This window comes from Odocoileus virginianus, chromosome 4, assembly GCF_023699985.2.
Source record: "Odocoileus virginianus isolate 20LAN1187 ecotype Illinois chromosome 4, Ovbor_1.2, whole genome shotgun sequence".
Classification (NCBI taxonomy): domain Eukaryota; kingdom Metazoa; phylum Chordata; class Mammalia; order Artiodactyla; family Cervidae; genus Odocoileus; species Odocoileus virginianus.
In genome coordinates, this window is record NC_069677.1 from 7672781 (window position 1) to 7688113 (window position 15333).

The 15333-nt window shown below is 41.8% G+C and overlaps 1 protein-coding gene across 2 annotated transcripts in view; it reads right to left on the minus strand.

Moving 5' to 3' along the window:
- GPR156 (G protein-coupled receptor 156) overlaps positions 1–9445 on the minus strand; it is a 107582-nt gene extending 98137 nt beyond the window's left edge. For both annotated transcript variants that reach the window (XM_070466025.1, XM_070466026.1), the window contains exon 1: positions 9217–9445. The gene's annotated coding sequence lies outside the window, so the exon portion shown is untranslated. The remainder of the gene's footprint in view (positions 1–9216) is intronic.
- Between the last annotated feature and the right edge of the window lie 5888 nt (positions 9446–15333).

Consider the following 15333-nt stretch of genomic DNA (forward strand, 5'->3'; position numbering starts at 1 on the left):
CCCTAAGTTATGAGACAAACCTATTATAGTGACTGACTATAACTAGTCAATTATTAACTATCATTTTTACTCCATCAGTACATATCTGAAAATTAAAAGCTGCTGAAAAAAATATGTATTAATACAAAGAATAATGCTTATTCTTCAGGTTTATACATGTCCAAATGAAAGTTAAAATTTCTTCTTAGAAATTAATCACAATAACTTCTATTCTTGTTTTCTTTCTTTAGTTTTCAATCTAGGACATAAAAATCCATTTCAAAGCTACCAAGCAAAAATTGCAGCATGTATTATAGAAGCCAACAGCAAAATGTCTGTCACAGGACTTCATAATTTTGAAGTCATCTAGGATGCCTTCGCTAATGTTTGCATTCTGAACACAGAATCACAGTTGGGTTTCTAATACAAATTAGAGGATCACAGATCTCCATAGCATGTCCAAGAGCTCACAGGCCCACACAGCAGCCTGCAGCTGAGGATTAAAAAACCACATATACTTCTTGCTACTTTGGCAGTTCATTGCTTACATTTCTCTTGTTCATACTCACTGGCTTCCCTTAATGTTTCTCTGATATTTTCTCTAGCCCTGGTGTGGTGAGGAATCCTGCTCCTCTCCAGTCTTGAGAGACAGACTGAATTTTTACATGCAAACAAGAGCAAGACTAAAAATGAAAACCATGTAGTCCTGGGAAGCTCACTACTCATAACAGGCTAAGTAAAATTACTTGTTTAAAAATGTTTACATCTGTTGAGTGACACTGATCCTTAAGCTCTAAGACCCCTACCTTCTCAACTAATTATCCTCATGTCAAGTAATCAGTTGTAGTTGATTGACTGTATACTCATAAAAATCCCCAAACCCCTGAAAATAGAGGGAGAAGACCGGAATGGAATCAAAGAACTTTTCTCAATCCAACTATTAAGGAAAGGACATAAAAACATAGCAGATTTGGCATTGTGAGAAAGCATTGTAACGGCCTTTCCTCTCTGAAAGCACCTCCCTCCCCACTGATTGGGCTGCTCCTGCCACAGATGAAGACCATGGATAATTCCTCAGCATGGAATAAATGAACAAGGGGAACTGTAAACAGTCTGGCCAACCAGAAGCAATAGACACACAATGCAACCAAGACACAGCAGACCCTGCTCCCCACTGAGCTGATATAATCCACACTTGGCAAGGATGAGTTCTCACTGCAGGGCTCTCCTGCCTACATACACAGGCTCCCCTGAAGAAAGGCAGTGGGAGGGTGGAGAGCAAGACAAAAGGAGGGAGGGAAACGGCTGCTGGAGGGGAGACCCACAGTGAGCAGGAAAATTGTGTGTGTTCCCTTTGACCCAGAAATGCCAATCTGGGGAATTTTCCTACGGAAATAAAAACCAAAATGAAAGGATAAATATAGAATATTTATTGTAGCATAATTTGTTTTGTTTAAAAGAAACAACACTGGAGGATAACCTAGAATATCTATCAATACAAAAATAATGGGAAAATTATGTCTGCAAAGGAATATATGTAGTTATTAAAAACTGGATCAATTATATGCATGTACCTACAGTAATGTACTTAATATAATAAATAAAATGAAACATAGAGTAACTGGTATTATAATACCCCATTTATATATGAAATAGAAAATAACTCTACTTAAGTTTGAATGCAGAAAAGGACAGAAGAAATGATTTTGTCAGGAAGATGGAGGGGAGAGTAGGTGGAGATTAGTAATGTTTTCTCTATTTACTATTATTTACTAGACTTGTTATAATGAGTATTACTTTTATAATTTAAAAATGCAGTAAATTTAAAATATAAAAAGAATTTATTGAGACTATTATTTACAAGTAATGCTAGTGGATTGTATAGTTCTCCAGCATTTGCTTTAAATTGATCCTGGTACACAGAGGTAGACAGTAACTTCTGTTCCAGGAGAGAGGCCTCACCATGTGTTCCTCAGAAGGAGCCAATTAAAGCACAGACTTGACAGTGCCTCTGGAAAAGGCCAGTGGTTGTGAAATGAAAACTACATCTACCTCTCCAGAAGCTCAGCCGCAGAGGTTCCCAAGAGGCTGCTAGAGTCAGTTAGCTCAATGAGAGTAGAACAGTGTTTTGTCTGGAAAAATACCACTACTCCAGCTACTGACAGCTTTTGTTGGCCCCAGTTCCATATTTCAGAGATGTGATGTATAAGGATGGCCTGGCAGCTTCAGGAATAAATATTAAACTCTGGGAAAGAAGCTGCTGTCCAGTTTCGAAGTGCTCTGTGTTAGCACCTTGGTGGACCACTGGAAGCCAATTATGGGACTTCCAGTTGTTGCCCAGAAAATGACATTAAGGTCTTGGAGGTGTGACAGTTGGCTTAGTGTTGGCAATTTGGCTTCATGCTGATAAAAGCTTCCAGATGCTTGGTGGGGGTGGGGCAGCAAGAAATATATGATATTTAACAATGAACAAAAAATATGCAGAAGTTAGCAGCCTGAAAGTGACTATACACTCCACTGGCATTACTTGTAAATAATATAGTCTAAATAAATTCTTTTTATATTTTAAATTTACAGCATTTTTAAATTATAAAAGTAATACACATTATAACAAGTCTAGTAAATAACAGTAAATAGAGAAAATATTACTAATCTCCACCTACTCTCCCTTCCGTCTTCCTGACAAAATCACTTCTGTGATTTTCATTCATCTTCCAACATCTTTTTTTCTATTCTGGTAAAATCCTACTGTCCTCCACATATGCCTCTTCTTCTTTCTCCCTACTGAGCCCCCTGAAAGATTATTTTACTTAATGTTTTGCTGAGTATCATAGAAATCCATGCTTATAACAGCAATCATGGGAAATATGGATAAGTTAGAAAAAGAGAAAAATAATCACTCATAATCCCACTGCTTGTAATATTTTAGAATGCTTTCTTCTTTATACTTACTTTTTAAAGGAGGTCTGCATTTGTATATCTTTACAAATATCTCACATACATAACTAATATTATAAATGAGTATGAGAGAATGTGATGGAAGTGTGAAGGGGTTTTGGACAATATATTACTGCTGGGATCTACATGGTTGTGGTGTGGCTATGTGTTCCGGCGTGTCAACCCTGTATTAATATTCCTCTGACTGGCTGACAGCAGCCTCATGTCTCAGCCCTTCTATTCTCTTCACAACTGACTTTGGCAGTCGGCAATATTTGCACATGAAGATTCCCGTGGGTGGTTATTTGATTTTCTTTCATCCCAGTCTTTCACTTGCAGATAATTGGGTACCTAGGACCCCAGCCAGTCACTACTCTCTTCCCTTTCCTGTCTCCTGCCATCATCTTTCCTGTTCCCTCTTTACTCCAGTCACCAAACAACATCCAAAAGCAGGCCAGGGAACAACATACAATCACTGAAATGTCCATTTTGAAAAGGCACTCAATTAAGCATGAACCCTCTTCACCTGTTCAGAGGAAATATACAGCAAGCATGGCCCTTGGGAGATTTCACTTCATGCAGAAAACTAAGACTGTCTTAAATACTGAAGGACACTGTTAGTCTGAAGTCTTGTTATTTCCCTAGTTAAGACTTTCACTTCTGCCTCCTCTCTCAGGGTCTTCCCAGTTACCCCTGGAAAATCAGGATGAGAGCTGACAGTGCTGACTGAGAGGCTGACATTCCAGCCTAGGCAGATGGCAGTGGGAAGGCCCAGTGCATTCTCTTCTGGGTGTTTCCAATGTCACTCTGGAACATGTACCCACCACTGCAAGAGAAAAGTTCCAAATAGCAAGGTCCTGGGCAGAATCATGAAGTTTCTCTATGGGGTCCTCCATGCCTTTTTCTGTCCTCACACCAAGAAACCACTTTGCCCCATCAGAATTCCAGAGCTCTCCAGCTAATCTACACATATGCAAAGTTCCTCACTGCTGCACTGAGGACTGACTTCCCCAGGACCATCACTTCTACTTATCTCTTCCTTATCACAAACATCATAAAGTGGAGATGATGGAGAGATTTCACACCCCTTCCTCCCTCCCTATTTTTATTATGCATTAAAACAAACATCCTGAGGCACTTTTGAATAGGAATCTGAAGGGAAAACACATGTGGAAGGTGGCCGAGCAGTTCTATCTATGGGTTGTCAATCTGTATGGCCTCAATCCTCTATTGCTAGTTGCCTCTCCAGTCACTGCCCAGTAGCTGGGTCAAAGCAAGTCTGAATTCTGGTCTGCCTGTCTCATCACTTGGTCCTCTGTTGCCTGGCAACCCAGCCTGAAGTATACTGACTCAGATTTAGGTTCAGGTGATAAAGAAGTACTTAGACCCTCCCAATGACCCCCCACTGAGGCAAAGTGGCCATGAAAGAGGATGTATGCTGCCATCAGAAGATGCAGCATACAGCCTATGAATTCAGTTTGACTTGGAGTATTTGTATCATGGATGAGACCTGTTTCTAGTTAGTCCCAGGAGTATACTGAATGAATTTGACCTCCTCCTGTTTACATCCTTTAGAGTAGATTGTACAAAGGCTCTAGACTGGATTGGCCACAGCAGAATATTCTGGAAGTGTCTTGGACATAAGCAGACCTCAAGGCCTTGCTTGGGCTAGAGGCACCACACAAGAATTGCTCAAAATCTGACCTAATCAAAAGTTACATGATTCCCTACAACAAACAGACTAAAGTCCATGCTCCTGTGTCCTTTACAAGTTGGCCTTTAGCTCTCCTGCTTTATCTCTTACTGCAAACCTGCCCTAATCCTCCCTGACACCCCCTCTTCACCTTACTCAGGCCACACTAGCACTATAGCCCTGACTTGAATGTCTGCTCAAGTTACTCTATCTGGAAATGCCCTTCCACACCACAGCTGCCAGTCAGAGAGCCATAACTCCTTCAGAACTTGATTAAAAAAGCACTTTTTCCTAGTAGAAGAAAATAACAATTTTCCTGAGATAGCTAGTTCTCTCCCCCAACCTGGAAACACTGGCTAGCCTCCATTCCTCCCATATTTTCATAGCAGTGATAACTTAATTATAGCACTTGGCATAGCTATCTTATACAGGCCTTGTCTACATCAGTGTCAAAGGGACTGTGTCCTTTAAAGGCTTTTTCCTTTATTCTTCTATTGGGATGAATGCATTCCATCTTAAATAATCCCTCCTCATGCTGATAAGCTCTTTTCCACCATCCCCTCTGGACTCACACCCTCAGGGGTATTCCATTAACAGACTCTGCTTTTTCCAAGTCACTGTTGTCAGCCTTTCTCCTGATCCAGATACTATTAATGCCCATTCTTCTGTATGCTCATTCTCCCCCATCCCTAGAAAGCAAGGCACTCTGCAAGGTGGGTTCAGTATTATTTCTCTGGCTGTATCATCTATCTCTGTCTGAGTAGCTCATGATTATGACAAGTGTCTCAGAAAAACACCTTGAGAAGCCTGGATGAAAACCAATGCCCTATGGAAACACATAAATATTTTATCAGGCTCTGAACAAGACTCTTACTCTTAAATATTTAAACCTCTTGAGAGCAGAATGCTCGGTGGCTGATTACAGTCAATTTGTACTGGGATGGGGAGCTGAGAGGAGGAGAGGAATACAAAAGCAATGGGCGGCAGCATTCTACAGTCTCTTTTAGGGACTGAGAAACACTGAAAGTATGCTTGAGGGCTCCCCTGGACACTCATTTTTCAAGTGCTCTCCCTCTGCAGTGGGAAAGAGATCAGCACCCAGTGGGGCTGTCTGGAGAAGGCACTTGCTGGGGTATAGGCAGGCTGCTATGTTGGTCATAGCCACCACAATCTTGCCATATTTCTCTCAGCACTGGTGGCATGAAGATTTTCACATAAAGTACATAGGACTTAAAATGAGGTAGACTATAAAATGTTCATGGCAGCTTTGTTCAAAATAGCCCCAACCTGGAAACAACCCAAGTATCCATGAATAAGAGAATGGGTAAATAAAAAGTAGATATTCATACAGTTGAATACCATCTTGGAATTAAAAAGAAATGAACAATTAATATATAACCACAAGGATGAATCTCAAGACACTATGCTGAGAAAAAAGGCAGACATACAAGTACATACTGTGTGAATGCATTTATATGATGTCCAGGAACCAGCAAAACTATGATAAAGGAAATCATAACAAAGGTTGCTTCTGGGGGTTGGAGGTGGGTAACTAGAAAGGGGCATGAGGGAAATTTCTAGGATTGAAATTTTTTTATATCTTGTTTGGGATGAGGGTTTTTTAAAACTAGCCCAGCTTCTAACATAGGATTCAACTTCAAAGCACTGTGGGGATAAGAGTGGCTACTGATCTCCAGGATCATCATTTACCTATAAAATATTGATTAACCTGAATCACTTACAAGGACTTCTAGTATTTTACCAAGGGCTATGCCACCCTTATGGGAGGCAATGTCTTATCTGTGTCATTTAATTGTCTAATTAATTCAGCAATTATTTATTAATTGCTTACAATATGCTGTGAATAAGATAAAAAATTTCTTGTCCTTATGAAGCTTACATTTGAGGGGTGGAATATAGAGATGATTAATAAAGAAAGAGATATACTATTCAATGCCAGGTAATGGTAAATGTAGTGAAGAAAACTAAAGTAGGGCCAGAGGACAGGCAGTGACAAAGCATGCTTTTGGATTAGGTGGTCAAGGAAGACCTGATGGAGGAGGTCATATTTGAAAAGAGCCCTGAATGAACGGAGGAAAGAAGCAGTTTAAGTATTTGAGGGAAGAGTGTTCAAGCAGAAAAGAGCAAGGAAGACAGTAAAGTGAGGGGAAAGATATGAGGTTAAAGAGGGCCAGATCACATAGAGCTTTGATAAATACCAGTAGAGAGCTGGATTTTATTCCAAGTGTGAGGGATCTTATTTCACTGGAGAGTGTTAAGCAGGGGAGTGATATCATCCAACTTATGCTTCCCTGGTGGCTCAGATGGTAAAAAATCTGCCTGCAATAAGCAAGACCTGGGTTCAATCCCTGGGTCAGGAAGGTCCCCTGGAGGAGGGCATGGCAACCCACTCCAGTATTCTTGCCTGGAGAATCCCATGGACAGAGGAGCCTGGCAGGCTACAATCCATGGGGTCGCAAAGAGTCAGGCACAACTGAGCAACTAAGCACACACATGTTTTAAGAATGGGAAAAAGGAAGCAATGAAGAGATATGCCTAGGATTCTTAGGGAAAAGTCAGAAGAATAAGATCCTTTCCTCCCTCACTCAAAATGTTAATATCCTTCACACATCTATTTCTTGACCACTTTTCAATTTAAGTTCTGTATGTCTGAAGTTTTTCACAATAAAATGTTGGAAGGGAAAAAAAAGAGAAGTAGAGACTTGAATCCCTTATCAAGCAGAACTCATCAGTAAATGAGAATATTATGGTTCTCAATGCCTTTCTACAAAATAAAGGCTCTGATTTTTAAAGAAACGTGGAACATTCTTTTCAACTTTCAAATCCAACTTCTGGGCCCAAGTCAGTCCGTGGTCCATTGTCTCTGTGGGAAGGCAGAGCCTCACTGCTTCTTTCTTCTCTATCCCCCTGCCCCCACTTACTCTCTAAAAACCTACAAGGGAGTAGAAAGAAATGCAAATTTGGAAGGAGGGACTTTTCAGAGAAGTTCTATACTCCCCCAACTCCATCTGGAAATGCCCTTTTGGTCAAACAACAAAAAAAGGAAATATTAAAACTCTGAGCAGGAAACAAACTGTTAAGTACCTACTGTCCACCTGAGAAAATCTCTTTCCTTCTGTCTTTATCACTCTGCCACTCTTTTGAGAGTCTTTTAGGCTGGAAGTCTAGGCTGGAAGTTGCTTCACCCTACCCATCCCAAGTCTCCCCTGGGCCACAATTCTGCTTTCACTAGACTTGGAAGTTCTCTATCCCGAGGCCACCATAACTCGATGTCTGCCAGGCTCAACCCTAGACTTTACTGGGGAACAGGGAGAAGCTAAAAGCTGGAGTGAGAGAAGAGGAAATACAGGGAGCACTCTAGAGACAGTGATGGCCCTGAAGAGGAATTAGGTTGGCAAATTTGGAACCAGAGAACCACTTGCTTCATAAGAGATCTCTAACTCAAGCAAAGCCTGCAAAGGCATTTTATTCTCCAGACTCAAACTGCCTTGCACTGTATACTACCACATCCTCAGCCATTTATCTCCATATCCATTAGCTCCAACTGCAGCAAAGGAAGAAGCTACTTACTGTTCTGCAAGCCTGGCTGCTACCCAGCCTGCAGGGAGGCCTTCTATGCTGCATTTAGCCATTGGTAGAGAAAAATAAGTTTTCCTTTGCAGGTCTCGCTGCCTCATACAATTACATCACAAATTTTCCAGCTTTTAATCCACACTTTCATGTAGGGATGGAATAATTTGATATTACCCTCCATATCCTGGTTAAAGGACTACACGAGGAAAGATGTTTCATTATAGGCTAGGACATAATTTGTCTATTATTCATGCACCCACATACCTAGGAAACCAACAAAGGGAAGAGTTAGAGCATGCCATGACGTCTCTCCCCACATATTCCTATTCTAAAATGAAAACAACAAAACTCAATTTTAAAGAAAAACTTCAAAGTTCATATTCCGCAGCGCCGCAAGTACACCAAGATATCCACCATTCAAATACCAATCTAACAAGTGGCCTCTAGTTTCAGATAGAGTTACAAGGATGCTGCAGCTCCCGGGCGACTCTGCCCAGAACAAGGCAGTTCGACAGAAAGCAGAGCAATAAAACGTTCTGTATTCGGGACTTCACAACTCTCGTAAGGGAGTCCACCCTACCCGCCACCTGGCATCCTTAGGGTGCATGTGCCCCCCCACAGGCAGGTTTGGGGACAAGCTCCGTAAGGAGCCTGGGGGGGGCGGTGGTCTACAATGCTGTTCCCGGATCCCTCCGTTTCAGGAGGCTATGGCCTGTTTAACAAAACAGAACAGCCGCAGCCCCTCTTCCCGACAAATACCAGTACGCTGCTCTCCTCAGGAAACTGCCACCGGCATCCCTGGTCAGTGACCCCGGGGTCGCCCCCAGTTTCTAAGATAGTTTCTTCACCGTTTCCAAAGAAGCGACCCAGATTCTGCAAAGGAGAGAACGCCCTTCCCCCCTTTCCACTTTTTACTTCAGAATTTAAGTGTTTGACGTTCTGTGGACATATCTTGCCCACAGAGCGCTCCTACAAACTCCCGACTATGGGATCCTCCAGGGCGCGCTGCTCACCTCACCAGGTCCCGGACCGCCGAGGAGCGCCAGGCCCGCGGCTGGCGGCAGAAAGCCGGCGGTGCCACGGCCTCTCGCGGGTTCGCGGGGCCGGAAGGGACGGGGAGGGGCGGGAGCAGTACCGCAGGGCGCCGCGCCCATCACAGCGCTGGGAGCCGGGAGGCGGGCGCGGAGGCGGCGGGACGGCGGCGCCCGGCTCTACTGTGGGCGCGGGACGTCGGGTGCCTCAGGGGCCACCCGGCCTGGCTCTGGCGGGGCCGCGCCTCCCGCCCCTCCCCTGGCACCGCCCCGCGCGCTGCGCCGGACCTCGCGCTCGGCCCGGAGGGCGGGTAGGGTGTGAAAGGTTCCCGGCCGTGCGGACCCGAACCCCGCTCCTCCTTCTCCCGAACGGGGCTGCCCCTGGGGTCTCGGCGGCGGAGCGGGAAGAAAGACGCTCGGGCTCCAGTTCCCAAGAGCAGGAATTACGTCCGAGATTTTACCCGGGACTTTCCCCAGATCTCTCATTCTCTACAACCAGACCCTTTTCCTGTGGAACATACAGAAAGTGAGAGGGACCAATTTGATAATTTTATTTTACCTCAGAATTTCTCCTTTCTTTTATATACAGCCCCTGTATATTCTGCAAAATAGTGGAATTTTTCTCCCGCGTGGTTCCCACTTTCAGTTCCAGTGTTCTCTTTCTCAAATTGGTGTATCCCCAAGCCCTCAGCTGCCAGGCACAGGAGATTTTACATCTTCTACCAAGGCCTGCCCTATTTACCTCAAAAATGTTCGTGGAATCTTTCTCCTTTCTCTTCATTCCCATATTGCTGCTCTTGTTAAACTTGATTACCTTGGCCCGAATCATTTTAAGTTCCTAACTGGTGTTCTGTCTCCTGCCTCCCCCCACTCCCAAAACAGAACTGAGAATGCTACTTTCTTGAAAAAATAAACCTCCGCGGTCCGCCTCACCCCCCGCCCAACAGTAAGCCCTCTCTACAAGTGGAATACAGTCTAAACTACTTTCACAGTTGGAAACCAGCTTAGCATTCTAACCTTCTGTCTGCTCAACACCTGTGTTCCAGTTATACTGTGTTGGGCTAATTGCCGTTCTTTGAATATATCCTGGGTGTTTAATGCCCCATGTGTGATTTGCTCACTCTGTTCTCTTATTCTGGATTTCTCTTCATCCCCATCTTTACCTGTTGAATTGTTCCCAAACCTTCAAGAGCCAATTGAGATGCCTTCTCCTTTAACAGTGTTCTTCCAGAAATTCCCAGTCAGATCTGAGAGATCAATTAACTCCTCTTTCCCAACACTCTGTGCTTCTGTTACAACACTTACTAAGTTGGTCGGTATGTTACAGCTGGCTGTGTCCTCTTCGCTCCCCACTGTCATAGCCTGCAAGGCAGAAGAGGTTTCTGACTCAACTTCGGTCCCATGGCAATTGGCAACATGCGTTTTAAAATAACCATTCTTTGGTTGTATATAAACTTTGCTTATTGTAAAAATTCAAATACATTAAAGTATAAGGAAGGAAATAAACCCCCAACACACTGAAATGACCACTGTTAATGTTTTGATGATCATATTTTCATGTATATATTTATGCACATGTTCATCCATCATTTATCTACAAATGGAATCATCTCATGTATGTTATGTTTAGGATACCCCCTTTTTTAGTCTTCTTTTTTCTTACCTGACTCTTCCCTCACTATTTCCCCTCTCAACTATTTAAAAAAGTTAAGCATGCTAATATAACCATATATATGTATGTTTTACAAAGTGAGGAATCATAGTGTAAACCTTTCTCTGCTTCTTGCTTTCCTCATTAAACAATGTCATAAAAATCTTCCAGTTTAACTGGTATTGCGCTGATTCATTCTTTTATTTTAGAGGCTGCATAATGTTCCACAGTATGGATGTACCAAAATTAACTCTTTTCCCTATTTATCACATTCAAATTCTTTAAAAAAAAAATTTCCACTAGCACCAGGGTTTCAATAAACATCCTTTATGTATATCCAAATGCCCTGGTAATTTAATTTCTGAGGGACTGATTTCCAGGTATGAGATTGGTCTATTTAAAATATTAATAGATTGCCTTCTAAAAGCCTGTAACAATTTACTTTGCTTATTTTTAGCCATTCTGCCAAGTGGATAGTGATAATTTGTTGCTCCTTAAATTTTTATTTCACTGTCTACTAGTGAAGCTGCTCCTTTTCCATTTCCCCTTTTGGATATTCTGTTCTATGAATTGTTTATTCATATACTTAGTTCATTTTACTGTTTGAGTTATGGGTCTTTTTCTTTTCAAAGTGTAAGAATTTCCTGTATGTTACCCTGCTTAGCTTCTGAGATCAGACAAGATTGGGAGCGTTCAGGGTGGTATGGCAGTAGACATAGATAGTAACTATATATGTATGTCACAGGTTAACATGTCATGTGTTTTGCAAATACTTTTCCCAATTTTTCATTTACTTTTTATTTGCTTAGAATTTAAAAACCAACTGCAACTTATTCCAGTTTGTGGCAAGTTAATATCACATGCCTTAATTTCACAAGTCAACATAGCACTTGGAAAACTAAAATAGACTTTACAGTTTCAAACTTCTTAGGGAAATCAATCTTCTATTTCAGTATTTAAAAAAATTGACATACCATCCTACTCTCTTATCCTTATCCCATACTCAGTCACTATTAATCCAAATTGTCCTATTCACAAATATACTTCTGTTTATAGTATAATATAAATTTCTATGTATTATTATCTGGCAGTCACATTAAATAGACCATTTTGATTCATTAAAATTCTGGTTAACAAAATGTTAACCCATTTAGTGGTCATCACTTATTTATTTTTGCCCAAACCCACTTATTTGGGAAAAAGCCTCCCATGCAATTCTAAAGATCTGCCAGGCTAGGAACCCCTCTTTTGACCATAATAGTGGGCATGACCCACACTAGAACAGAGAGACTCTATGCTCTAGGAATTTGAATCCTTAATTTTAGACTGACACTGTCTTAAAATGACTATCCTTAATCCAAGCCACTAAAATCCTCAGCTCTGCCTTGTTTCTTTTGATTGTAGATATTTTTCTTTGTTTAGAATTTAAAAACTAAAATTTATTCTCTTAGTGGGTGCTCTGGGCATTGTAATTAACATCCATACCTAAAATAATCTAATTTGGAGTAATGCCAACTTAATTTCAATAGCATACAAAGCTTTGCTCCATTGTAACCTCATTCCCTCCTCCCTCTTTTGTGATAGTTTCACACAAATATTATTTGTATCCTTCTTGTAGTATAAGCTCATCAACTCAGTTTTATAATTAATTACTTTTTCATGCAGTTTATTTGAAAATCAATTAGGAGAAGAGTTACAAACAAGAAATACATTTATACTGTCTTTTGTATTTATCTGCATAGTATGTTTACCAGTGTTCTTTATTTCTCAATGTGGATTTGAGCTACTGTCTAGCTTCCCTGGTGGCTCAGATGGTAAAGAATCCACCTGCATGCAGGAGACACAGGTTTGATCCCTGAGTTGGGAAGATCCTCTGGAGGAAGGAATGGCTACCTGCTCCTGTATTTTTGCCTGGAAAATTCTATGGAAAGAGAAGCCTGGCAGGCTACAGTCCATGGGGTCGCAAAGAGTTGGACACGACTGAGGGACTAACACACACACTAGTGCCCTTTTATTTCAGCCTGAAGGACTTCCCTTAGCATGTGTTGTGGGCAGGTCTGCTAGCCACAAACTCTTTCAGTTTTTGTTTCCTTGTAATGGTTGAATTTCTTCCTCATTTTTGACGGACAGCTTTGCTGGATATAGAATTTTTGGTTGACAGGTTTTTCCTTTTAGTACTTTGAATATATTATCCTACTTCCTTCTGGCCTCCATAGTTTCTGAGGAAAGTCAATTACTAATTTTACTGGTGATTCCTTGGATGTGAAGAGCTGTGTTTCTCTTTCTGCTTTAAAGGTTCTATCTTTAGTTTTCTAAAGTTTGACTCTAGTATGCTCAGTTATGGGTCTCTTTGTGGTAATCATACTTACATACATACATACATACATACATACTTATCCTCTTGGATATGTAAGTCAATTCTTTTCATCAAATTTTGGAAGTTTTAATCTATCATTTCTTCAAATATATTTTTGTCCTTTTCTTCCCCTCCTCTCCTTCTGGGACTCCCATTATGCTTATGTCAGGACACTTGATGGTGTCACACAAATCTCTGAGGTTTTCTTCATTTTTGTTTTTTCTTCTTTCTGTTCTTCAGATTGCATTATCTCAGTTGACTCATCATCAAGTGTGCTGATTCTTTCTTCTATCTATTAAATCTGCTGTTAAGCCCCTCTAGTGAATTTGTTATTTCACTTATTGTAATTTTCAACTTCAGACTTTGAACTTCATTCTTTTGAAAATAATCTCTTTATTGATACTCTAGATTTTGTGAAAACTCATTCTCATTCTTTTTTTGTTTTTTTGTTTTTTTTTTTTTTACAAACCCTTGTGTCGAGGGCTGACTTTCAATAGATCGCAGCGAGGGAGCTGCTCTGCTACGTACGAAACCCCGACCCAGAAGCAGGTCGTCTACGAATGGTTTAGCACCAGGTTCCCCACGAACGTGCGGTGCGTGACGGGCGAGGGGGGCGGCCGCCTTTCCGGCCGCGCCCCGTGTCCCGGGACGAAGGGCTCTCCGCACCGGACCCCGGTCCCGACGCGCGGCGGGGCGCGCCGCGCCGCGCCCCGAGGGACGCGGGCGACGGCCCGCCGGCGGGGACGGCGGGGGACCGGCTATCCGAGGCCAACCGAGGCTCCCGCGGCGCTGCCGTATCGTTCCGCCTGGGCGGGATTCTGACTTAGAGGCGTTCAGTCATAATCCCACAGATGGTAGCTTCGCCCCATTGGCTCCCTCATTCTTTTTAAAAAGCTCTTATGTGTGATTTCTTTTAATTCTGTGACTATGTAATAGCTGACTTAAAAATCTTTAATAGTAGATAAAAAATGGATTGACGTTAGCCCTGGAACTCTGACCAAGTTAAGCTCCTAAAGCGCCCCCGGTTCCTGTCACTCATGCTAATCCTTCTTAAAAAAAGATAGCCTCCATACTTCACCCTCTTGTCTCCTCATCTTGACTCCATTTTAATTTTGTTCCACTTGTAATTTTTTTTAAAAATCTTGTTTCTTTTTTTAATTTATTTTTTTACCCATTCATTTTTATTAGTTGGAGGCTAATTACTTTACAATATTGTAGTGGTTTTTGTCATATATTGACATGAATCAGCCATGGATTTACATGTGTTTCCCTTCCCGATCCCCCCTCCCACCTCCCTCCCCAACCCATCCCTCTGGGTCTTCCCAGTGCACCAGCCCTGAACACTTGTCTCATGCATCCAACCTGGGCTGGTGATCTGTTTCACCCTTGATAGTATACTTGTTTCAATGCTATTCTCTCAGAACATCCCATCCTCACCTTCTCCCAGAGTCTAAAAGTCTGTTCTGTACATCTGTGTCTCTTTTTCTGTTTTGCATATAGGGTTATTGTTACCATCTTTCTAAATTCCATATATATATATGTGTTAGTATACTGTATTGGTCTTTATCTTTCCGGCTTATTTCACTCTGTATAATGGGCTCCACTTTCATCCATCTCATTAGAACTGATTCAAATGAATTCTTTGTAATGGCTGAGTAATATTCCATTGTGTATATGTACCACAGCTTCCTTATCCATTCGTCTGCTGATGGGCATCTAGGTTGCTTCCATGTCCTGGCTGTTATAAACAGTACTACAATGAACATTGGGGTATACGTGTCTCTTTCAGTGTGTATGCCCAGGAGTGGGATTGCTGGGTCATATGGTAGTTCTATTTCCAGTTTTTTAAGGAATCTCCACACTGTTCTCCATAGTGGCTGTACTAGTTTGCATTCCCACCAGCAGTGTAAGAGGGTTCCCTTTTCTCCACACCCTCTCCAGCATTTATTGCTTGTAGACTTTTGGATAGCAGCCATTCTGTCTGCATGTAATGGTGCCTCATTGAGGTTTTGATTTGCATTTCTCTGAACACTTTCTAACACCATATACAAAAATAAACTCAAAATGGATTAAAGATCTAAATGTAAGAACA